Here is a 25,792-nt window from a genome sequence, read left to right as displayed (position 1 = left end):
TTGTTCCTGATTTGTAGCGTCCGCAGTTCTTTCAGTTTTTATTTCTCTTGGTAGCAGCATTGTTTATGCCTCAGCAAGAACTGAAGTATCCTATGTGGAACAGGTCCCTGCCCTCTGTGATCTCCAATTTCCCACAGAACTCAAACTCTGACTTAAGGACCCTAACCTACAGGTGTAAGGGACCCCAAACCACCCAGGGAGTCTTTGTGATAAATGATTCAACCACTTAGGGGAGTGTCGAGCATCCTTTACACTTCATTTTCACAGCAAATGTTAGTCCACCCAAAGGCATTGAAATCCCCTGCTTTTTATTTCAAAGTAGATGCAGGGGATCTTCTACACCTAGGTGTTACAGAGGGTGCATCCTCAATGTAATGTCTCCTCCTAAAGATTGCTCAGATTAAGATGACAGAGTTGGAGGTCTCAGTGTTAGGAAGGGAACTGCGAAAGAATGGTCATATTACAAAAGTGAGAATGGATTGTACGCTTACTGGGAAGTTATACTCGGCCAGGCAGTTTTCTCCTGGCTGATGGGAGAGGTCACTGCAAACAGCCTCATAGAATAAGAGGTAGGCCATTTCAGACTGAAATGAAGAGGCATTTCTTTACTCAGACGATGGTGACTCTTTGGTGAGCTGTGGACACTCAGCCATTGAGTATGTTCAAGCCAGGGATCAAACAATTTCTCAAGATGAAAGATGTCGAAGGATATGGGAATAGTGTGGGAAGATGGTACTGTGGTAGACAGTCAGCCATGATCTGTTTGAACGGAGTAACAAGGCTCAATGGGCTGAATAGCCTATTCGAGGGTCATTCAAGGAAGGGTGTACTTTAATATAATTACTTGGTTAGGTCAGAGACGCCAATTTCAAGCGCTCTGTGGGTGAAATCTTCCAATGTTCAGAATTTTGGAGATTGGACGTAAGTTGAGAAATGTACATTTTGATTCCTCAGATGTCCTGGCACAAACAATTGGACTTGGGAAATGGAAACATCCATGGGATGATTTCCTCTGCCTTGCAAATTTCTCTGGTGCTGAGCTTGGTTCTGGAACCTTGGGTCAGAGACTTGGGACTTCGTAGATCATAGAATCCCTACAGTGTGGAAACAGGCCCTTTGGCCCAACAAGTCTACACCAACCCTCAGAGCATCCCAACCATCCCCCTATAACCCACACATCCCTAAATACTATGGGCAATTTAGTATGACCATAACTCTAACTTGCACATCTTTGGACTGTGGGAGGAAACTGGATCACCCGGAGGAAACCCACGCAGACACGGGGGGAGCATGCAAACTCCACACAGACAGTCGCCCAAGGGTGAAATTGAACCTGGGTCCCTGGCGCTGTGAGGCAGTGAGTCCCTGGAGCAGTGCTAACCACTGAGCCACCATGCCATCCCTTGACAGGCCATTTAGTCTAGCTTATGCCACTTCGTAACTGGCCCAGTTCAGAAATTAGCAATCTAACTGAACTGAGTACCACAACTTAACCACATCCCGTCCCCCACCCTTGTATCACCCCCTGTACTGACCTGACTCTCTCACATCAGTATCCCACTAACTCGACTACCCCTCCACTTATTACCCACCTCATCCAGTCACCAACCTTGCCCACTTCACCCTCTTGATCGTCCACTCACCCACATCACACATTGATTCACTCTCACAGCTCACCCAATACACATTCACCCACCTCATCCACCTCAACTATTAACTCGCTCTTATTTTATTGCCCATCCCTAATTGCCCAGATGGCAGTTAAGAGTTAAGCACATTGCTGTGGGTCTGGGGTTACATGCAGGCCAGACTAGGTAAGGACAGCAGATTTCCTTCCCCAAAGGACTTAACCCACTATTTATAGCACTACGCCATCACCTCCTATACCTCACCCACTTCAGCCATTTAGCCACCTCACCCAATCACACGTTCACCCACCTCATCCGCCTCAATTATCAACCTACTCTTATATGTCACCCACTTCACCCATTCACTCACCTCACAAAATCACCCATTAAAAACTCAGCTGAATGCGGGAGCTACTGTTCTGAAAAAGGGGGAGTCTCCTTCACTTGTTTGATGTTTCTTTTACTTGATGGTCTTCTCTGTGGATATCTGCAATGATCCTAGTGTTTCCGTGGGACTCAGAAGTCCCAGTTGTGGAAATCTTCGCGAACAGCGCCAATTTATGTAGCTTCAACATTGACTGGAAAACCTCGACCGAAGTGCCAGCAGGTTGCACCCTTGTCTTTAAGCCCCAAGCTTCTGTGTTCAAGTCCCCCTCCAGAATTTGTACATAAATGTCAAAGCTGACAGCCTAGTGCAGTGCTGAGGGAGAGCTGTACTGCTGGAGGTGCTGTCTTGCGCTACACTGAGGCCGTATCTATGCTTTCCAATGGATGGAAAAGCTTAATTCCAGTGTCCTGAGCCATCAGTATCAAAACAGCAATTATGGCATTTCTATTACATTAGTAGGAGATTGCTGTGTGCAAATTCGCTGCTGTTCTCCCTACCCTGTAATTGTGACTGTACTTTATTTGCTATAAAGCACTTTAGAACATCCGACGATTGAAAAAGGTGCTACGCAAATGCATTTTTTTAATGGTAACATAAGCAGAAGAAATGTAGAAGTAAGTCCTTTATAGAGTGAGAGTTTGAATGGTAATATGAAGACCATAAAATATGAGTGTAGAATTAGGCCATTCTGCTCTGCCATTCGATGATGGCTAATATATTTCTCAACCCCATTATACTGTCTTCTCTCCATAACCTTGATCCCTTTCCTAATCAAGAACCTATCTATTTCTGTAGTAAAGGCACTAAATGACTTGGCCACCACAGCCTTCTGTGACAATGAGTTCCACAGTTTAACCACCTTCTGGCTCAAGAAATTCCCGCTCATCTCAGTTCTAAAGAATCGCCCCTTCACTCTGAGACTGTGCCCTCAAGTCCTAGTCTCTCCTACTAGTGGAAACATCTTCTCTGCCTCTTTTCTATCCAGGCCTCTCAGTATTTTGTAAGTTTCAATCAGATCTCCTCTCATCCTTCTAAACTCCAATGGGCACAGACCCAGATTCCTCACCCACTCCCCGTTAGACAATCCCTTCATCCTCAGGATGATTCTTGTAAACCTCCTCTGAACCCCCTCAAATGCCAGCACATCCTTCATTAGATACGGGGCCCAAAACTGCTCACAATATTCCAAATACAGTCTGACCAGAGCCTTATACAGCCTCAGTACTACAGCTCTGTTCCTGTATTCTAGCCCTCTTGAAATGAATGCTAATATTGCATTTGCCTTCCTAATTGCCAACTGAACTGACATGTTAACCTTAAGTGAATCCTAAATCAGGACTCCCAAGTCAGTATAGTGAGTGGCTTGGAGGGGAACTTGAAGGTGGTAGTGTTCCAATGTATCTGCTGCCCTAGTCCTTCTAGATAGAAGTGGTCATGGATTTGGAAGGTGCTGTCTGAGGATCTTTGGTGAATTTCAGCAGTGCATCTTGTAGATAGTACACAGTGCTTCAGATTTCTGAAACCTTTCCTCTTGAACAGGAGAAATTATTTGGTCTACTGGAATGCAAGGCTAAGTATATTCCCTTAATATATTAAGCACAAAGGCAGATATGTTTTCATCTCCCACCAGGAATCCACCGAACAGGCTGCGCAAACAATAAGTTAATGAGTTCAGCTACATTATCATCCAATTGGAAGACGCATAGTATTGTATTTTGTGGACTGTTATGAGACGTTTGTTGTGTGTATGTTTAGCAAACAGAGAGGAATCACAGACTGGCCTGCCTGTTGAATTTTTCATTACTTTATTCGAAGACATGGATCGCATAGGAATACCTGTTGTGTTTCTTTGAATAATTCAAGTTATCTGTTTTCTTATTGGTCAGCCCTTAAACAACAATGGAGAGAACGGTCACAAATGAATCCTGCATTTGATTTTTAGATTTGGAAACCGATGAGAGACGTGAAGATCGATTTTCTTCAGAATGGTGTCAGGTGGAGCCGTTCAGTGCTGTAACCATCACTTGGTTCACAGTGTGTGGGAATCACTGGGAAGCTGCCATTCATTGTCTGTGAGAGGGTTGCAGTAGAATTCAACTTTGTGACAACTGAGCCATTTCAGAAGGCAGCTAAGAGTCAGTAGCATTACTGCGTGCACGGAGCTATATAATGGTCAGACTGAACACAGACGACAAAATTCCCTTTTTGAAAGGACATAAGTGTTCAAGGTGTATTTTTAGACAACAGTTTATCTGTCACTGACATTTTCGTTTATTTAATTGTATTTACATTTTTAAAATTCATTTGTGGGATGCGGACGTCGCTGGCTGGCCAGCATTTGTTGTCCATCCCTAGTTGCCCCTTGAGAAGGTGGGGGTGAGCTGCCTTCTTGAACCGCTGCAGTCCACCTGCTGTGGGTTGACCCTCAATGCTGTTTGGGAGGTAATTCCAGGATTTTGGCCCAGTGACAAGTGAAGCAATGGCGATATATTTCCAAGTCAGGATAGTGAGTGGCTTGGAGGGGAACTTGCAGGTGGTGGTGTTCCCATGTATCTGCTGCCCTTGTCCTTCTAGATGGAAGTGGTCGTGGATTTGGAAGGTGCTGACTGAGGATCTTTGGTGAATTTCTGCAGTGCTTCTTGTAGATAGTACACACTGCTGCTACTGAGCGTTGGTGGTGGAGGGAGTGGATTCTGTGGGATATGATGCCAATCAAGCGGGCTGCTTTGTCCTGGATGGTGTTGTTGGAACTGCACTCATCCAGGCAAGTGGGGAGTATTCCATCACACTCCTGACTTGTGCCTTGTAGATGGTGGACAGGTATTGGGGTGCCAGAAGGTGAGTTACTTGCAGCAGTATTCCTAGCCTCTGACCTGCTATTGTAGCCACTGTGTTTATGTTGTGAGCCAAGTTGAGTTTCTGATCAATGATAACTCCCAGGATTTTGATGGTATGGGATTCAGTGATAGTAACATCATTGAGTGTCAAGGGGTGGTGGATTTTCTCTTATTGGTGATGGTCATTTCCCATCCTTCATGTTAGAATTTGAACACAATGAACACCAAATATTGGCCCATGAATCTGGATTACTGGTAGGAGTGACATAACCCACTGTCCTTCAGGTTAAATCACCATCAGTTGTCTCTCTCTATCTCTAATGAAAGAGCAGTGCTAGGGTCCCCTGGCATTACGGCAGCTTAAGTTTTACTACTGGGGTCCAAGCTTATTCCAGGTTGGTACTCAGGAATTTTTCCAGCTGCTTTTGCACCTTTTAAGCCCTCAATGCACCCAACCTTGCATTTGTCAACTCTGACCCCTCACTGGCGTGAAGGGTAAAATCCATCCCTCTGTCAGCGTGGTGTGTGCTGTGCATTCACCAGGAATTATCTGTGACATCTTTAGTTGATTCACTGCAACCTATCCTTCTTAGTGGTCGGATCCTGAGTTAATGATACCTTGTGGAAGGATGCCCACACAAAGTCTTCAGCGGAAGAGACGTTCAAACTTGATTAGAAGTACAGGTTTATTATGCACATTAGTAGCTATTTATATTACACCTTTTGCTTATTCATTGAAGGGATGTGGGTGTCACTGGCTGGTCAGCATTCATTGTCCAGAAGCAATTTAAGAGTCAACCACATTGTTGCAGGTAGATGTTACTGGCAGAGCCACCATTTGTTGTCCAACCCTAACTGGATTCCTATTGTCCATCCCCTTGAGTGGCAATTAAAGGACAAAATGAACAGAATGACTTGTTACAACAACGTTTACATTCTAGAGTTTTATTAAATACAAATTTATCAATGCTGAAACTTAACACAGTGGCTGCAAGAGCAGGTCAGAGGCTAGGAATCCTGCAGTGAGTAACTCACCTACTCATTCTCCAAAGCCTGTCCACCATCTACAAGGCACAAGTCAGGAGTGTGATGGAATACTCCCCACTTTCCTGGATGGGTGCAGCTCCAACAACATTCACAGAACTTGACACCATCCAGGACAAAGCAGCCCGCTTGCTTGGCACCACATCCACAAGCATCCACTCCCTCCACCACCGACGCTCAGTAGCAGCAGTGTGTACCATCTACAAGACGCACTGCAGAAATTCACCAAAGATCCTCAGACAGCACCTTCCAAACCCACGACCACTTCCATCTAGAAGGACAAGGGCAGCAGATACATGGGAACACCACCACCTTCAAGTTCCCCTTCAAGCCTCTCACCATCCTGACTTGGAAATATATCTCCGTTTCTTCACTTGTCACTGGGTCAAAATCCTGGAATTCCCTCCCTAAGGGCATTGTGGGTTAACCCTACAGCAGGTGGACTGCAGCGGTTCAAGAAGGCAGCTCACCATCACCTTGTGAAGGGGCAAAAAGGGACGGGAATAAGTGCTGGCCAGCCAGCAATACCCCACATCCCACAAATGAATTTTTAAAAAATTCTCCATTTGCCATATTGGGAATTTGAACCCATGTCCCCAGAACATTAAAATGGGGCTTTCAATTACTAGTCCAGTGACATTGCCATCATACATTTGCCTGAAGCCTTGCATTAAATAGTTACTGTGACCAATCATTTGTCCCCTTGACCTGAAGGTCTGTACCTCTAGTGTGACTTTAGACATTTAAATATCATAGAATTCCTACAATGTAGAAACAGGCCCTTTGGCCCAACAAGTCCACAGCGACCCGCTGCCCAGACCCATCCCCTGTAACCCTGCATTTCCCATGACTAACATATCTAATCTACAGAGCCCTGAATGCTCATGGGCAATCCAACTAGCCTGCACATCATTGGACTCTGGGAGGAAACCAGAGCACATTGAGGAAACCCACACAGACACAGGGAGAACGTGCAAACTCCACACAGACAGTCACCTGAGGGTGGAATTGAACCCAGGTCCCTAGCATTGTGAGGCAGCAGTGCTAACCACTGAGCCACCATGCCACCAAAGTTGTTAAGCCAGAGCAGTTTGTGTTGTAACTTCCCCAGACTTCTGCAAGGCCAACATGATTTACAACAAGATGTTGCATTTATCTAAATACCTTTAACATCAGGAAACCATCCCAAGGCACTTCACAGAGAGGTAATTGAGAAAGAGAATGCTGGCCTAATTTGGGATAGGGGTGGGATGACCTAAATATTAATTAAAGATTTGGGTTTTTCAAGGAATCCAAAAGTATGAGATGGAGGTCAGGGGGATGTGGGTTTTAGGGAGGGGAAGTCTTGAGTCTGAGTGAGGCAGATCAAACTTTCCTTGTATCTTTTGTTTGGCATTTTGGACTATACGACCTCCATTTCTATGTTTTCAACCTTTTCTAAGAACATTACAGCCTTGAATGTTGCATCCACTTTCACTCATGTAATTTAGTTATATTCCTGTTAATCCCACATCTCACCTTAGCCCCTTCTACCATCACAGCCTCCAGATCTGGTACCCCATTCTGAGCATTCAGGTAGAGACTGAACTCCTTAATACTTAACAGTCTTCTGGAGGTCCTGTGTCCAGTTCTGGTCACCCTGTTATAGGAAGAATATTATTAAGCTGGAGAGGGTTCAGAAGAGATTTATCAGGATGTTGTCAGGACTGGAGGGTTTGAGTTATAAAGAAAGGTGGATAGGTGGGACTTTTTTCACTGGAGCGTAGGAGGTTGAGAGGTGACCTTATAGAAGTTTATAAACTCATGAGGGGTATAGATAAGGTGAATGGCAGATGTCTTTTCCCTGGAGAGTGGGATTTCAAGACTCGGGGGCATATTTTTAAAGTGAGAAGATTTAAAATATATATGGGGACAATTTTTTTACTCAGAGCAATGTTCGTGAGTGGAATGAACTTCCAGAGGAAGTGATGGATGTGGGTACAGCTACAATGTTTAAAAGACACTTACATAAATACATGAATAACAAATGTTTGGAGGGATATGGGCCAAGCACAGGCAGGTGGGACTAATGGGACAAAGGAAGCATTTGTCAAGGCCAGAAGGCTGGGAATACACAAAGCACGGGTGGAATACAAGGAAAGTAAGCGAGGAATCAGGAGGGCTAAAAGGGGTCATGAAAAGCAATTGTCCAACAGGATTAATGAAAATTCCAAGGCTTTTTATACATTTATAAAGAGCAAGAGGGTAGACAAAGAGAGGGTTGTCCCATTCAAGGACAAGGAAGGGAATTTATTTGTGGAGCCAGAGGAACTGGGCAAGTACTTTGTGTCAGTATTCACCGTAGAGGAGGACTTGGTGGATGATGAGTCTGGAGAAGGGTGTGTATGATAGCTTGGGTCATGTTGAGATCAAAAGGGAGGAGGTATTGGGAATCTTGAAAAACATTAAGGTAGACAAGTCCCCAGGGCCTGATGGGGGAGGCGATGGCCTAGTCGTATTATCGCTGGACTGTTAATCCTGAGACCCAGATAATGTTCTGGGGGCCCGGGTCTGAATCCGACCATAGCAGATGGTGAAACTTGAATTCAATAAATATCCGGAATTAAGAATCTGATGACCATGAATCCATTGTTGATTGTTGGGAGAAACCCATCTGGTTCACTGATGTCCATTAGGGAAGGAAACTGTCATCCTTATCTGGTCTGGCCTACATGTGACTCCAGACCCACGGCAATGTGGTTAAAACTTAACTGCCCTCTGGGCAATTAGGGATGGGCAATAAATGCTGCCTAGCCAGTGATGCCCTCATCTGTGAATGAATAAAGGGATATACCCCAGAATACTGAGAGAGGCAGGGGAGGAAATTGTTGGGGCCTTGAGAGAAATCTTTGTATCCTTACTGGCTACAGGGGAGGTACCAGAGGATTGACGAATAGCCAATGTTGTTCCTTTCTTTGAGAAGGGTGGCAAGGATAATCCAGCTAATTATAGGCCGGTGAGCCTTATGTCAGTGGCAGGGAAATTATTGGAGACAAGATTTACTCCCACTTGGAAATAAAGGGATGTATTAGTGAGAGGCAACATGGTTTTGTGAAGGGGAGGTCATGTCTCACTAACTTGATGGAGTTTTTTGAGGAAGTGACGAAGATGATCGTGAGGGTAGGGCAGTGGATGTTGTCTACATAGACTTCAGTAAGGCCTTTGACAAGGTCCCTCATGGCAGGCTGATACAGAAGGTAAAGTCGCACGGGGTCAGAGTTGAGCTTGCAAGATGGATAAAAAAACTGGCTCGGTCATAGAAGACAGGGGGTAGCAGTGGAAGGGTGTGTTTCTGAATGGAGGTCTGTGACTAGTAGCATTCTTCAGGGATCAGTGTTGGGTCCTTTGCTATTTGTAATATATATAAATGATTTGAAAGAAAATGTAACTGATTTGATTAGTAAGTTTGTGGATGACACAAAGGTTGGTGGAATTGCGGATAGCAATGAGGACTGTTAGAGGATACAGCAGGATATAGATCAGTTGGTGACTTGGGCAGAGAGATGGCAGATGGAGTTTAATCTGGAAAAATGTGAGGTAAAGCATTTCAGAAGGTCTAATCCAGATGGAAAATTTACAGTAAATGGCAGAACCCTTAAGAGTACTGATTGGCAGAGGGATCTGGGTGTACAGGTACACAGGTCACTGAAAGTGGCAATGCAGGTGGAGAAGGAAGTTAACAAGGCATATGGCATGCTTGCCTTCATCAGCCAGGACATTGAGTTTAAAAATTGGCAGGTAATTTCGCAGCTTTATAGAACTTTAGTTCGGCCGCATTTGGAATATTGTATTCAATTCTGGTTGCCACACTACCAGAAGGATGTGGTGGCTTTGGAGAGGGTACAGAAGGGATTTACCAGGATGTTGCCTGGTATGGAGGGCATTAGCTATGAGGAGAGGTTGGAGAAACTTGAGTTGTTCTCACTGGAACGACGGAGGTTGAGAGGCGACCTGATAGAGGTCTACAAGATTGTGAAGGGCATTGTCAGAGTGGGCAGGCAGAAGCTTTTACCCAGGGTGGAAGAGTCAGTTACCAGGGGGCATAGGTTTAAGGTGGGAGGGGCAAAGTTTAAAGGTGATGTATGAGGTAGGTTTTAGGTTTTTTACACAGAGGGTGGTGGGTGCCTGGAACTCGCTGCCAGGGGAGGTAGTGGAAGCAGATATGATAGTGACTTTTAAAGGACATATTGACAAATGCATGAATAGGATGGGAATAGAGGGTCCGCGGAAGGGTAGGGGGTTTTAGTTGTGACGGGCAGCATGTCAGTGCAGGCTTGGAGGGCCGAAGGGCCTGTTTCTGTGCTGTAATTTTCTTTGTTCTCTGTTCTTTGTTTAGTTTGGAATTGTGGTCAGCCTGGACTGGTTGGACTGAAGAGTCTGTTTCCGTGCTGCATGATTTTATAACTCTATAACACGTTCCTGGTCTCCATTCCCAGCTGGATAAGGTAGTAAAGAAGACATATGGGATGTTTTCCTTCACTGGGTGAGCCATCGAATACAATTACAGCAAGGATGGGCCTAATGCTGGGCCTAAATAAAATACTAGTTGAGCCACAGTCGGAGTTTTGTTTGCAGTTCTGGTCACCGCATGATAAAAAAGGACATAATTGCTCTAGACAGAGCACAGAGGAGATTTGCATGAATATTTCCAGGGCTTGAGAGCTGCAACAATGAGGAAAGTGATTCTTGCTCAGGCCTGCCCAGCAGACCCCAGCAAGATGGAGGGCAAAGTGACGTAAGAAGTTCAGTTCTTCAAGGCTCGGGGTTGGGGAGGGGTGCCACAAAGGGGCTCACAATTTTCAAGGTGGGCTGCTGATGATTGTTACAGGGCACCCCTCAAAATAAAAAGCTGCTCCTTTCCTACTCACAGTGCAAACAGCCATACCATTTACATTTCGTAGATTCCCTAGAATGAGGAAGCAGGCCATTCGGCCCATCAGGTCCACCCTGACTCTCTGAAGAGCATCCCACCCAGACTCACCCCATCCCTGTGACCCTGCATTTCCCAAGACTAACCCACCTAGCCTGCACATTCCCAGGCACTATGGGGCAATTTAGCGTGGCCAATCCACCCTAAACCACACATCTTTGGACTGTGGGAGGAAACCAGAGCACCCAGGGGAAACCCACACAGACACGGGGAGAATGTGCAAACTCCACACAGACAGTTGCCTGAGGGTGGAATTGAACCTGGTTCCCTGACGCTTTGAGACTGCAGTGCTAACTATTGAGCCACCGTGCTGCCCCTTTGTTGCAACTTTGCCTCCAGCAGGGTATTATACCTCATGTGGCTGTGCTTATGTTATCCTTCATAACACAAGAAACTGGGTGAGGCTGTTATGGCATTGAAGAATCTAACAAACATTTATTTCAACGCACTATATACAAGCAGTACATTATTGAGGCTCATCAGTGTCTGAGCTAACTTTGAGCTATCAGATTACACACAGCCATGTCCTTCCAGTGGCATACCATGCTTCAAGGAATCCCAGGGTAAGATGGGGTATGAGACCTTTATACCCTCAGGTCACATGCTACGATGTAGTCATGATGTCATGAGTATGTCTCTTAAAGTGTACTGACATATTGGCCGGTGAAACACAATGCTGGAATGTACTGCCTGGGATGGGAGTTGAGGCAGGAAACCCCACAACCTTTAAAACGCACATGGATGAGCTCTTCAAATATTATAACTTTCAAGATTTTGGCCAAGTGCTGGAAAGTGGGTTTATTGTAGATAGATTGGTGCATACTCCATGGATCGTAGGGCATTTCTTCCCCATAGTGCTAAAAAATTACAGTGGGTGTGGAATGAAACCTTTCAGTTGACCCCTAAAGGGCCTTAATTTACCAAAGTTTCAGTGCTCTGCTTGGTGCCTTGCCTGTTAACTGTCATCTGGGAGACAAGTCAGGGGTGGGCAGAAATGTGTCAAGCTAGTCCACTGAGACCCACCCTGCACGTCGCCTTCAAATACGTCTGTGATGTAACATAAAATTCACCTTGTGAGGTCAATCCTGACCATGACCCTGAGGAGCAATTCACTTTCAATGAATCCATCGAGAATAAAATGCTAGCCCCATTAATGATGATCATGAAAGTGCTGGATCCTTGCAAAACAAAAGCATCCAGCTGGTTCGCTAAAGTCCTCCAGGGGATGAAATCTGCCCTCCTGACTCATTTTGACATCAAATCCGTAGCAATGTGGTGAATGCAGCACATCTTGAGTACTGCTTTGGTCTTCTGATTTGAGGAAGGATGCAGTTGCATTGGAGGCAGTTCAGAAAGGTTCACTGGATTAATTCCAGGGATAAAAGGCTTACCTCCTGATGAGGCATTGAGCAGCTTAGGCCTTCACTTGCTAGCGTTGAGAAGGATGAGAGGAAATCTAATTGAGCTTTATAAGATGCTAAAGGGCCTCGACAAAGTAGATGTAGAGAGGATGTTTCACTTGTGGTACAATCTCGATCTAGAGGTCATTGTTTAAGGATAAGGGGTAGCAGGTTTAAAACAGAGATGAGGAGAAATTTCTCCTCTCAAAAGGTTGTGAATCTTTGGGATTCACTCTCCCAGAATGCAGTGGATGCTGAAAATGGAGTAAATTTAGGGAGGGGATAGACAGATTTTTAATTAGTAAGGGGTTAAAGGGTTAGGGAGAGCGGAGTTGAGGCCGAGATAAGCCATGATTATATTTAATGGAAGAGCAGGCTCGAGGGACTGAATGGCCTACTCCTGTTCCTAGTTCTTATGAACTGGAGCTGATGCATATGGCATCAGACAAAACAATATTCAGAAAAGATTTGCAAGGATGTTGCCGGGGTTGGAGGGTTTAAGCTACAGAGAGAGGCTGAATAGGCTGGGGCTATTTTCCCAAGAGCGTCGGAGGCTGAGGGGTGACCTTATAGAGGTTTATAAAATCATGAGGGGCATGGATAGGGTGAATAGTCAAGGTCTTTTTCCCAGGGTAGGGGAGTCCAAAACTAGAGGGCATAGGTTTAAGTTGAGAGGAGAAAGATTTAAAAGGGACCTGAGGGGCATCTTTTTCTGAGGGTGGTATGTATATGGAATGAACTGCCAGAGGAAGTGGTGGAGGCTGGTACAATTACAACATTTAAAAGGCATCTGGATGGGAACATGAATAGGAAGGGTTTAGAGGGATATGGGCCAAATACTGGCACATGGGACTAGATTACTTTAGGATATCTAGTCAGCATGGACAAGTTGGACCAAAGCGTCCGCTTCTGTGCTGTACAACTCTATAACTCTATGAATGTTTACTCAGTTGAACATTCTACCAAAGAAAGCACTGAGGATATACCTGATGGACTGCAAGATGACAGCTCACCACCACCTTCTCAACATCATTAGGAATAGGGACTAAATACCGGCATTACCAATGGCACTTGGTGTCTGAGAATGGATTTTAAAAAAAATCTCCCAGAGGACCACCAGATCCTGAGGAACATCCAACTCTCCTGCAGATGAAAAAGACTCAGGACATAATGGAATTGGATTCTATCCAGCTACGGAGAATCCTTGACAACCTTGTTTACCTCCACATTCTCGCAGGAAGTCGCCGCCATGGCAACTGAGCTTAAAAGATTCAAGTCAGCTCGTTTAATCAAAGCAACCTGTCCAAGTCGGTGGGACAAATATGTCAAGGATTGGGAGCATTTCAAAATTTCAAGTGTAAGATATGTCTTGATTCAGTGCTTTATGGCCTGAGGTTGCTTGAAGCTTTGGCTTTTCAATTTCAGTGTTTGTGTGATAAATGAGGATCTAGTTAGACTGTCAGCTCCTCATTGACAATTTAGCCTTCCAGGGAGAAAAAGCTTCAAGATATGCATACTCCTGACATGTAACATCTGTGACAGCAGGTTGTGTCCATTTCTATTGATGAAGATCATTAGTTTGGCAAGTTTCTTAAAAGCACCAGACAGCCACAGAATAAAACATGACATTAAACTTCTAAGAACGTCGACCACAGGAAAAGTATTGTGTGCAGTTTTGGAATCTACATTATAGCTGGGGATGTGATAGCCTTGGAGAGAGTGCAGAGGAGATACACCAGGATAGTGCCAAGGCTGGAGAGCTTTCACTACGAAAAGAGATTGGACAGACTGGCGTTGTTTTCTGGAGCAGAGGAGACTTAGCGGGTATGAATGAAATGTACAAAATTATGAGGGTCAAAGACAGCGTGGATGGAAAGAAACGTTTCCCCTTGGCAGAGGTATAATTGACCAAGGGGCATGGATTTAAGGGAAGAGGCAGGAGATTTAGGAGGGATGCGAGGAAAATTCTTTTCTGTTGGATATCTGGAACTTGCTGCCTGTAAGAGTGGTAGAGGCAGAAACCCTCATAACATTGAAGAAATATTTAGATGTACATCTACTTTGTCAGGGACAATGAGGATATGAGCCACATGCTGGAAATGGAAGTAAAATAGTTTGGTGGTTACTTTTGACAGTGCAGACTCAATGGTCCAAAAGGCCTTTTTCAGTGCTTTAGACTTCCATGATTCTATGACTCTATGACATTCTTTATATAGCTTTTGGAATTTAAATGAGCTTAAGAACATAAGGAATAGGAGCTGTTGCAGGCCATTTGGACAGTGTCGGCCCATACTCTCTAGAGTTTAGAAGGATGAGAGGAGATCTCATGTGACTTAATCTTCTGAAGCAGCCAACCATCATGTACGGAGTTAGCTGGTCTCTGGTCCTAATGAGTAAAAAGTAAATTTCAGGATGATACCAGGAATTATGTTCTTCTTCATTCTAAGTGAGATCAGCATAAATTATCAACATCCAGATACAGAGTGGGCCTGTTAGGAAAATTTACATGTTTAGCCTCTAAGGATTAAATGATACTTCCATACTATAAGAGGAAAGCAGGTTTCAATTTTGTGTGGGGTGAACCTTATACAGTTTAGACACTATTGTCATAAAAATCCCTGTGTAAACAGAGGAGATTATTCATGGGATAATTCTAGAGAGAGAGGGAGAGATACTCACAGTGACATAGAATCCCTACAGTGTGGCAGCAGGCCACTTGGCCCATCGAGTCCATACTGACCATCCAAATAGCATCCCACCCAAGACCCCCCCACTTTTCCTGTAACCCAGCATTTCTCATGGCTAACCCATCGATCCCTGGACACTATGGGCAATTTAGCATGGCTGATCCACCTAACCTACACATCTTTGGACTGTGGGAGGAAACCAAAGCACCCGGAGGAAACCCACACAGACAGTCGCCCAAGGCTGGAATTGAACCCAGGTCCCTAGTGCTGTGAGGCAGCAGTGCTAACCACTGAGCCACCTTAAACTTTATACATGAGACGACTTCAGGAAAGGTTGCAAGCATCATCAGAGACCCCTCCCACCCTGGCAATGTTCTCTTCCAACCTCATCTGTCAGGCATAAGAGTGTGTGTGTGTCTGTGTGTGTGTTTCTGTGTGTGTGTGTGTGTGTGTGTGTGTGTGTGTGTGCGTGTGAGTGTGTGCGTGCCTGTGCGTGTGAGTGTGTGTGTGCGTGTGAGCGTGTGAGTGTGTGTGTCTGTGCGCGTGTGTGTGTGTGCCTGTGTGTGTCACACACCAACAGGTTCAGGAACAGCTTCTTCCCTGCTGTTATTACGCTGCAGAATGGACCACTCTAGTTTCAAAATAATGTCGATCTTGTTGATGTTGATCTTGCTTTGAGCACCTCCTGTGCAGCCATATGTATGCCTCACTCTGTCTAGGCACCCTATGATCTGTATATCCTTGCTTGCTGTGAGCTGCTTGTACTGCTCGCAAAACACAACTTTTCACTGTACTTAGTTATATGTGCCAACAATAAATCAAAACAGATGAGCCTCTGACCAATTCGGAATTGCAAAGTCCATCTTTATCTCAAGGTTTTTGATCATTGGGTACTGAAGTGGTTTCCTCGTCCTCTTGATGGCAAAGAAAAAAAAAGGACACACGCACACACACACACACACACACACATGCACACAGACATACACACACACACACACGTATGCACACAGACATACACACACACACATGCACGCACAGGCACACATGCACACACGCGCACACACACACGCACGCGCACACACACACCACATATGCACACACGCAGGCACACACGCACACACACACACACACACACAGACAAGCACACACACAGTCAAAACTGTTTGACCCCATTTCCCAGGTTCTCCATTGGACCCTTCCAGTGCCCAGGTCTCGGCACTGCCCTATCCTATTTATCACGGATCCAGAGGTAGCACAGCCAATGTGGCTGCCCAGAACTGAAAGGAGGATAATGATTAATATCTTTTTGCAGAGAAAAGTTCCAAACAGCTTTTCTGTCATTACCTTGCATGACATCTCAATATAATATAGTGAACTCTTGTTAAGTGTACGTGATTGCTATACACTTATATGTAGTAAGCAGTCAAGACGAAGCTATAAAGTACAGTGCAGGATTAAATTGAATCCTGTTTGGAGTGCAGTTTTATATATTTCTAAAAAAAATAGCCTGCTCTATGTAGACAATCTACAAATGACAATTTATAATAGAATGATAGTGGTTTGGCCTACTCAGCTCTCTATACCTGGTGGTCAAACAGAAAATGATGTATAGGCTTCCATGGGAAGATGCAAAAGAACTCTTTGACTTTTGGAAACCATAATTTGAAACCTGAGTAACTTGTCAAGTTCAAGTGTCAAATTAGCTCAGGTGAATCTAAAGGTAGGGCCTTGGGTAGTGTTGTCAAACAGAGATCTAAGGGTTCAGATACATAGCTCATTAAAAGTTGAGTCACAGGTAGACAGGGTGGTAAAGCAGGCATTGAGCACGCTTGCCTTCATTGCTCAGACCTTTGAGTATAGGAGTCGAGACGTCATGTTGTGGTTGTACAGGACTTTGGTGAGGTCACATTTGGAATACTGTGTCCAGTTCTGGTTGTCCTGCTATGGGAAGGATATTATTAAATTGGAGAGGGTGCAGAAAAGGTTTACAAGAATGTTACCAGGGCTGGAGGGTTTGAGTTATAAGGAGAAGCTGGATAGACTGGGACTTCTTTCACTGGAGTGTAAGAGGTTGAAAGGTGACCTTATAGAGGTTTATAAAATCATGAGGGGCATGTATAGAGTGAGTCACAAAGGTCTTTTCCCTAGGATGGGAGAGTTAGAAACTAGGGGACATAGGTTTAAGGTGAGTGGGGAAAGATTTAAAAGGGACCTGAGGGGCAATTTTTTCACACAAGGGGTGGCTCATATGTGGAATGAACTGCCAGGGGAAGTGGTTGATGCAGGTACAATTCCAACATTTAAAAGATATTTGGATAGGTACATGATAGGAAAGGTTCAGAGGGATATGGGCCAAATGCAGGCAAATGGGACCAGTTTAGTTTGGGGAAACTTGGTCGGCATGGTCTGGTTGTACCGAAGGGTCTGTTTCCGTTCTGTATGACTCTATGACTCATTAAAAAGTGATGTGTTGACTTTCAAATCAGCTGACTGTAAGAGCAGAGGAGGCTGGTGTTTTCAGAGATGGCGTCCTTCAGGAATCAGTAGTCTCTTGGCTTCCCAGAGAAATGTGAGACACTAGGTAAATGTTTCTAGTTTGTATGTGAGGGTCAGGGGAATCAGAACAATGGGTGGAACATTATAGGAGTCTGAGTAGCGGGGGCTATGGTGAGATTTGTGACAGAATTGGACGAGAGGTTTGGTGAGGCCTAGCTCACCATTGGAAGTACTTCGCTCCATTTTTTGGACATGTTTTAATCAACCTGTTCCGAGATTACACACCTCTGGTGAGAGTTGAACCCTGACCTCCTGGCTTAGAAGTAAGGACTCTACCACTGTGCCACAAGAGCCTTTTGCTCTATCTTTTATGCTTTTCACAAGTGTTGATGGCCTATCTTTGCCTTTGTTCATGTTCAGCTTCCTATCTTACCAAACAAGCTAGACATCAAGAAGAGAAATAAAAGTAAAGAACTGCAGATGCTACAAGTCTGAAACCCCATCACAGAGTGCTGGAGAGACTCAGTAGGTCCACCAGCATCTAGAAAACAGAAAGAGAAGTACAGATTTAATATCTCGGGTCCACTGACCCTTCATCGGAACACTGTTAGATGCTAAGAAATCTACATGTGGAAGCGGGTAATATTTACGCAGTTGATGGGACATGGCTTTCTCTGCAGATATGGTCCCTGTGTTTGCAAGAGACAGGATTCTCTCCTTGCAAATGGTGAGGAACATTTCCTAGGCCTTTGGGAAGAGGAGAGTCCTCTTCTGTACCACCCTCCTAACTAGGTCTTTGTCAGAGAATCTTGTTACCATCTTCCCAATCTATCCCTGAGAGAATTGTTGGAATGCCAGGGCTAGTCCAGATGCTGGCTTTTCAGGAGATATCCAGTGAGTAACAAGCCACCCTTCTGCACAGTGAAATGGAGCTGGAGATAGTAAGAACTGCCGATGCTGGAGTCAGGGATAACACAGAGTGGAGCTGGAGGAACACAGCAGTCCAGGCAGCATCAGAGGAGCAGGAAAACTGATGTTTTGGGTTGGGACATGAGCTGGAATCAGGTGTGAAGGCTCTTAGTGACTTTGGCAAGATTTTTTTAAAGTTCATTCACAGGTGAGGGTGTTGCTGGCTAGGCCAGCATTTATTGCCCATCCCTAATTATCCACATTGCTGTGTGTCTAGAGTCACATGTAGGCAGTTTCCTTCCCTAAAGGCATTAGTGAACCAGATGGGTTCTCTCCCCCTGATTTATAATCATCGGTGGACCAGATGTTTATTGAATTCAAATTTCACCATCTGCTGTGGTGGGATTTGAACCTGGGTTTCCCAGAACATTACCTGGGTCTCTGTGTCAACAGTCCAGTGATAATGGACTAGGCTATCACCTCCCCACGATGGTATGGTAGGAAATCTCTGTAGACCTCAAAGCAAAAACCCTCTGTGAAACTCCACACAACTAGAAATTAACCAAAGAAATGTAAGATTCAGCCCAAAGAGTTGTTGACTAATGTGACTTATAGTAACATAATGCTGACAGATCTTGGAAAATTGTCTCCAAGAAGATCAGAGCATTTAATTTGTGCCAGACATTAGTCATTATTTTTATGACATTATGCCAACACCAGATGTTAGGAAGTCCATTAATAGTCAATAATTTCACAGAAGCACTGATGATATAGCCTACATGTTGTGTAGACTTCATACATAAAGATAGATGTAGGTAAACACTTATAGACATGATATTTATATATACAAATGTACTGATAATTAAAAATTAAGTGCTAGGAGCAGGTACAAAGGGTTAAATCATAAAACCATAAGGCAGCCCTCCTTGTTAGCACTTACAGTGTGCCATGAAGATCCTACCTTCTCAACCTTGATCCTCATCTGAGGCACGACACTCAGCTTAAACCACCACCAGTCGTCTCTCTCTCTCTCTCTCTCCCTAATGACAAATCAACACTATGGTCCTCTGGGACTATAGCGGTGTTCACTTTACATTCTGCAGCATCTCACTGCCACCTTCCTGAGGGTAATTAGAGCCGGGTACAGACATTGGCCTTGCTGCGCACTTTCCAAGAAAAGACATCCAAAATAAAATGCCTGTGTAGCTCTTATCGGTCTTTTATTCAGCGCAGTCTCCACACACACACAGACAGACACACACACACGCACACACTCTCTCTCACACACACACACACACATACACACTCTCTCTCACATACGCACACACTCTCTCACACACACGCACACACTCTCTCACACACACGCACACTCTCTCACGCACACACGCACACTCTCTCACACAGACACTCTCTCGCACACAGACACACACACACAGACACACACACTCTCGCACACAGACACACACACACAGACACACACACTCTCTCGCACACAGACACACACACACAGACACACACACTCGCACACAGACACACACACTCTCTCGCACACAGACACACACACACAGACACACACACTCTCTCGCACACAGACACACACACACAGACACACACACTCTCTCACACACAGACACACACACAACATGCACACACACTCTCTCATACACAGACACACACACAACATGCACACACAGGCGCACACACACAGACATACACACACACAGACATACAGACACACACATGCAAACACACACATAAACACGCGCACACACACAGATACACATGCACACACACACACATGCACATGCCCACACAGATACACATGTACACATACACACACAGATACACACACACACACTCATTCTCACACTCTCACACACACACTCACACACTCTCATGCACACATTCACACACTCTCACACACACTTCAAATAGTGGTCATTAAGATGCTGGCATCTTGTTGGTTGCAGTTTTCTGGCATGGTGCCCAGTTGGACCATCTGAAATCTCGTGTGCTGTCTTAGCGGGATAAACCCAGGTGTTTTCCCTAAGGCTGCTGCTTTTATTATCGCCTGTGCTTAGGCACAGATTGCTAATAGATTGCAAAGGGAGGACAAGGGCATCATTTGAAAAATAATGAAAGGTAGATTTCTGATTTAAAATAGAATCTTCAGATTTTTCAGTAGATTGGAACATAAGTTTGCAATGGCAGGGATAAGAATAGAATGATAAAAGTGAATATTTCTTTAGGCCATGATGAGGTGTATGGAGCCCTAGGGGTGTTGCTGTGGAAGATAAGGATGTGGAGGTGTGTTCATGGAATTTACACTTCCAGGAAGATTTTGCTACCTTTGCAGATCAGTGAAATATTCTTGTGATGATTAACTAGAGAAATCAGACAAGTAAAAACTGAAAGAAATGCGGATGCTATAAATCAGGAACGAAAACAAGTTGCTGGAAAAGCTCAGCAGGTCTGGCAGCACCTGTGAAAAAAAGAATCAGAGTTAACGTTTCGGGTCTGGTGACCCTTCCTCAGGACTGATGGTAGCTGGGAAAATGTCGGTTTATATGCAGAAAATAGGGAGGGGTGGGGTAGGAAGTAAACGATAGGATAAAGGATAGACCCTGAAGAGAGAGAAGAGGAGTTGGATAGAAAAAGGAGTTGATCTGGCTAGAAGGGTGAGTAGTTGTTAATGGGGACTGGTAGTGACTAAAAATAGATAGTGTGTAATGGCAATAGGTAACAGGTGTGTAATGGTAACAGGTGTGTAATGGCAGTAAGTAGTGTGTTACCACAGAGCCTGCCATTACACACTATCTATTGTTAGTCACTAACAGTCCCCATTAACAACTATTTACCCTTCCAGCCAGATCGTTATCAACTCCTTTGTCTATCCAACTCCTCTTCTCTCTCTTCGGGCTCTACCTTTTATCCCATCATTTACCCCAACCCCTCCCTATTCTCTGCATACTGACGATTTCCCAGCTACCATCAGTTCTGAGGAAGGGTCACTGGACCCAAAACGTTAACTCTGATTTTTTTCTTCACAGATGCTGCCAGACCTGCTGAGCTTTTCCAGCAACTTCTGTTTTTGAAATCAGTCAAATCAGTTGCTCCGCGTGGAAAGTGCAGAGCGACTAGACCGAAGTGTGTGTTCGACATTCTGCACTATGCAATGTCTCATCCACCTGATATTAAACAGATCGTTGATTATAAATCAACAGATAATTGTGACATCAATTAGGACAATTATTAGGAGGCAGAGCTCATTTGAAAGAGCAACAGAAATGAAGTCACAATTGTGTGCATCAGAGGTGTGATGTTTAAGGGTTCACAGAAGCTGACTTATATGGTGGTTTTTTTTCACAATTTGTCAATGTTTATGTTGTGACAACTCCTCGTTGTTCTCCTGGCTTTGTGCAATGCCTGATTAAGTAATTCCTCAGCACAAAAATAATATTCCCTTTAATCGCTTCGTTGGTTACACATGTTGGAGTAGGAACTAACAAGATACATTTGAGTTGTCACATTGTGCAACCTCCTTTTATTTTCTGGTAATTAATTGGCACCACGCCAGACACCTACAAGCATAAGTTCCAAAGCTGTAAACCCTGAGGAGGAAAGGACTGCACTGTACAGTAAATACAGGATGTTAGAGCAGAGTTTTAACAGGGGGACGGGATTTATTTTACGTTGCTATGGTAGAATGAGATTCATGTTAATCTATTGAGCTCTGTGCATCAATAAGATGACTGATGACTCTGACTTCAGTAAGAGAAAAAGACACCAGTCTAAGATGAGCATGTGAAGAGACGTAGGTCTCAGATGCTCTACGAAAGAACTGTATTTGATAACCTGTAAGTAAGGCAGCACATAATCAATAAAAGAGCCTTACTTGGAGATAGGAAGCAAGCAGCTTCTTTTAAATTCAGTCATGGGACGTGGGCAACTAGATGCCCTTGAGAGGGTGGTGGCGAGCTGCCTTGTTTAAACCACTATAGTCCATGTACTGTAGGTAGACCCACAATGCCATTATGGAGGGAATTCCAGGATTTTGACCCAGCAACACTGAAGGAACAGCGATACATATCCAAGTCAGGATAGTGAAGAGCTTGGTAGGGAATTTGAAGCTGGTTGTGTTTCCAGTCCTCCTAGATGGAAGTGGTCATGGGTTTGGAAGATGATGTCCAAGAATTTTTAGTGAATTTCTGCAGAGCATCTTGCAGATAATACACACTGTTGCTACTGAGCGTTGGTGTTGGAGGGAGTGGATGTTTGTGGATGCAGTGCCAATCAAGTGGGCTGCTTTGTCCTGGATGGTGTCAAGCTTCTTGAGTGTTGTTGGGGCTGCACCCATCCAGGCAAGTGGGGAGTATTCCATCACACTCCTGACTTGTGCCTTGTAGATGGTGGACAGGCTTTGGGAAGTCAGGGGGTGAGTTTTTCGTCGAGATAGCAAGAACTGCAGATGCTGGAGTCAGACATAAGACAGTGTGGAGCTGGAGGAACACAACAGGCCAGACAGCATCAGAGGAACATTTCTGAAGAAGGGTCCCGACCCGAAACGTCAGCTTTCCTGTTCCTCTGATGCTGCCTGGCCTGGTGAGTTATTCGTTGCTGTATTCCTAGGCTCTGGCCTGCTCTTGTAGCCACTGTATTTATATGGTTACTGCAGTTGGGTTTCTTGTCAATGATAAGTCCCAGGATGTTGATAGTGGGGGATTCAGTGATGGTAATATCATCGAATGTCAAAAGGAATAAGTCTCTGGCGAGACTCCCTGCAAAAATTTCTTGTGAGGAAAGATGCAAAACAGACTTTGTGGGCCTGAAGATATTTCTAGTTGCCAGCAAGTAAATTCTATAGGCTTTCAATTGGCAACATTCCTTGCATTGGATTGTTTCTGGATGGTGATGGTCATTGCCTGGCACTTGTGTGGTGCAAAAGTTATTCACCTCTTTTCAGCCTGAGCCTAGACATTATCCAGGTCTTGTTGCAACCTCAGGAGCAATGTAGCTGGAGACACCCACAGCCCAAGTCTGAGCTGGTATCTCGATGTACAAGTATCAATGTTATCTTAAAACACAAGATAAAACACTCACAGGTAAGGGAGAGAATTTCACATGGGATGATGGCAGAAATTCCTAGCAAGGTTGGAAGAAGCAATGTGCACAAATATGGGGATAATGAGCTTCAGTCAATATTTTAGTCACCTCCTGAGGCAAAGGGATTGTAGGCAAAAGAAATGCATGAATTATTTTACAAAGAAGGAACAAACAAATATCTGGTAATTGAGAACTGGAGTATTGTAGTGAAAGAAACACATTTTGTTGAAACTTTTCATCTTATACTCATCAGGGCATTTCACAAGAATATCACTTTAAAGGGACAATTAACATTTATCTTGCTCAACAGGAAAGTGCTAATTAGTTGAGGCATTGCTATGGAGAATGCATCCATCAAAGCTGATTGACAGTTAACTGCCAGGCTTTGTTTCAATTTTAAACTGGGCAGGTTGACTCCGATTGGTCAGGGCGTTGTCGTGAGAAATGAACCAGAAAATGGCTCTCACCTACTTTGTTGGGTTGAATCAGGTGTAGTGTTGGCATGTATTCTTTCTATTACAAAGAGCATCGATGTCGAGGATAGCATGGTGAACAAATGACTCAGGCCCTTTGGTTGTTCACAACAAACAACACATTCACCTGATCGTAGCCAACCCGCCTAGTGTGGTAAAAGATGAACCTTGGCTTTGTTCAATCACATCCATTAACTCAGGTTCCTCTGTCCATAGGTGCTACCAGAGTTCAGACAGGATGGTCAAATAATGGGAAAAAAAATCACAAGAAAATAGATTTGGCCTGGAGATGAGAATAAACCATCAGCTATTCTTTGAGTGGTATCTTCAATATAGAATTTACATAGAAATTATGAAGTGTAAGTAGACTGTTTGGTCCTACAGGCCTGTCTTTCTCCTAACTGATATGATGTAGAGGTGCTGGTGTTGGACTGGGGTGGACCAAGTCAGAAATCACATGACACCAGGTTAGAGTCCAACATGTCATGTTGGACTATAATCCGGTGTCATCAGACTTCTTAATTTATAGTCCATATTATCACCTGGTTTATACATCCCTATGTCTATGTAGCCATTTCTCAGTCATTGATGTGGTCCCTGCCTCAAACAACATTCCAACTGTCTAGGGAGACTATTGAGTCTAGGCTGCCAGGAAGGTTACCTTCATTATTAACATTCTGCCTTGTATTCACTCAAGCTTAGCATCATTCTGTTTACAGATTTATCCCATTCTTGAGTCTGCTGTCATATAATCTCTTACATCTTTACAATGCTTGGCTATATACCCATTACTCTAATTTAATGGTCACCTGGGGTTTGGCTTCCCACTTCTTCTGGAAGGCAGCTCTGCTGTGAAGATTATGTTCCATCAGACCAACATTGATGTGTCAAATCTGGATTATGAACTCAAGGGTCTGGAATAGGGTTCGAATCTGTAACCATTTGATTCAGAAATGATGATGCCAATATAAAAATAGGCCTCACTTTTGCATGATCCATGCAGAATTTAACATTCTTTACTTGGCGACTTAACTCTAACAGTATAGGATCATTACCATAATACAACTTCAATATTATCTTGCTCCGAGCCTCTGGCGAGACTCCCTGCAAGAAATTTCTTGGGAGGAAAGATGCAAAACAGACTTTGTGGGCCTGCAGATATTTCTAGTTGCCAGCAAGTAAATTCTATGGGCTTTCAATTGTTAACATTCCTTGCATTGCAAGAAGGAAGGCAGCATAGGAATTGCTGTAGCTAAGCTGCTGAAGTATATTAGCTCTGTGTTAGAATAGCCAACAGTTTAACTGCAGAGCCAGCCTATATTAGAGAAATGAGGCACTTTTAAACAAGAATATGGACCACTCTAGTGGATAGTCTACATTGTGCTTTAGAATCCCTACAGTGTGGAAGCAAGCCATTTGGCCCATCAAGTTCACACTGAAGAGCATCCCATCCAGACCCACTTTCCTACCTTATCTCTGTAACCCTGCATTTTCTATGGTTAATCCACCTAACCAGCACATCCCTGGACACTATGGGGACAATTTAGCATGGCCAGTCCACCCTAACCTGTACATCCCTGGACACTATGGGGCAATTTAGCACGGCCAATCCACCCTAACCTACATATCCCTGGACACTATGGGGACAATTTAGCAAGGCCAATCCACCCTAACCTGTACATCCCTGGACACTATGGGGTAATTTAGCACAGCCAATCTACCCTACCCTGCACATCCCTGGGCACTATGGGACAATTTAGCACGGCCAATCCACCCTAACCTGCACATCCCTGGACACTATGGGATAATTTAGCACGGCCAATCCACCCTAACCTGCACATCCCTGGGCACTATGGGG

Source organism: Rhincodon typus, chromosome 37 (assembly GCF_021869965.1).
Source record: "Rhincodon typus isolate 14 chromosome 37, sRhiTyp1.1, whole genome shotgun sequence".
NCBI lineage: Eukaryota > Metazoa > Chordata > Chondrichthyes > Orectolobiformes > Rhincodontidae > Rhincodon > Rhincodon typus.
The sequence above is the reverse complement of the archived record's forward strand: the minus strand, read 5'-3'. Positions refer to the sequence as shown.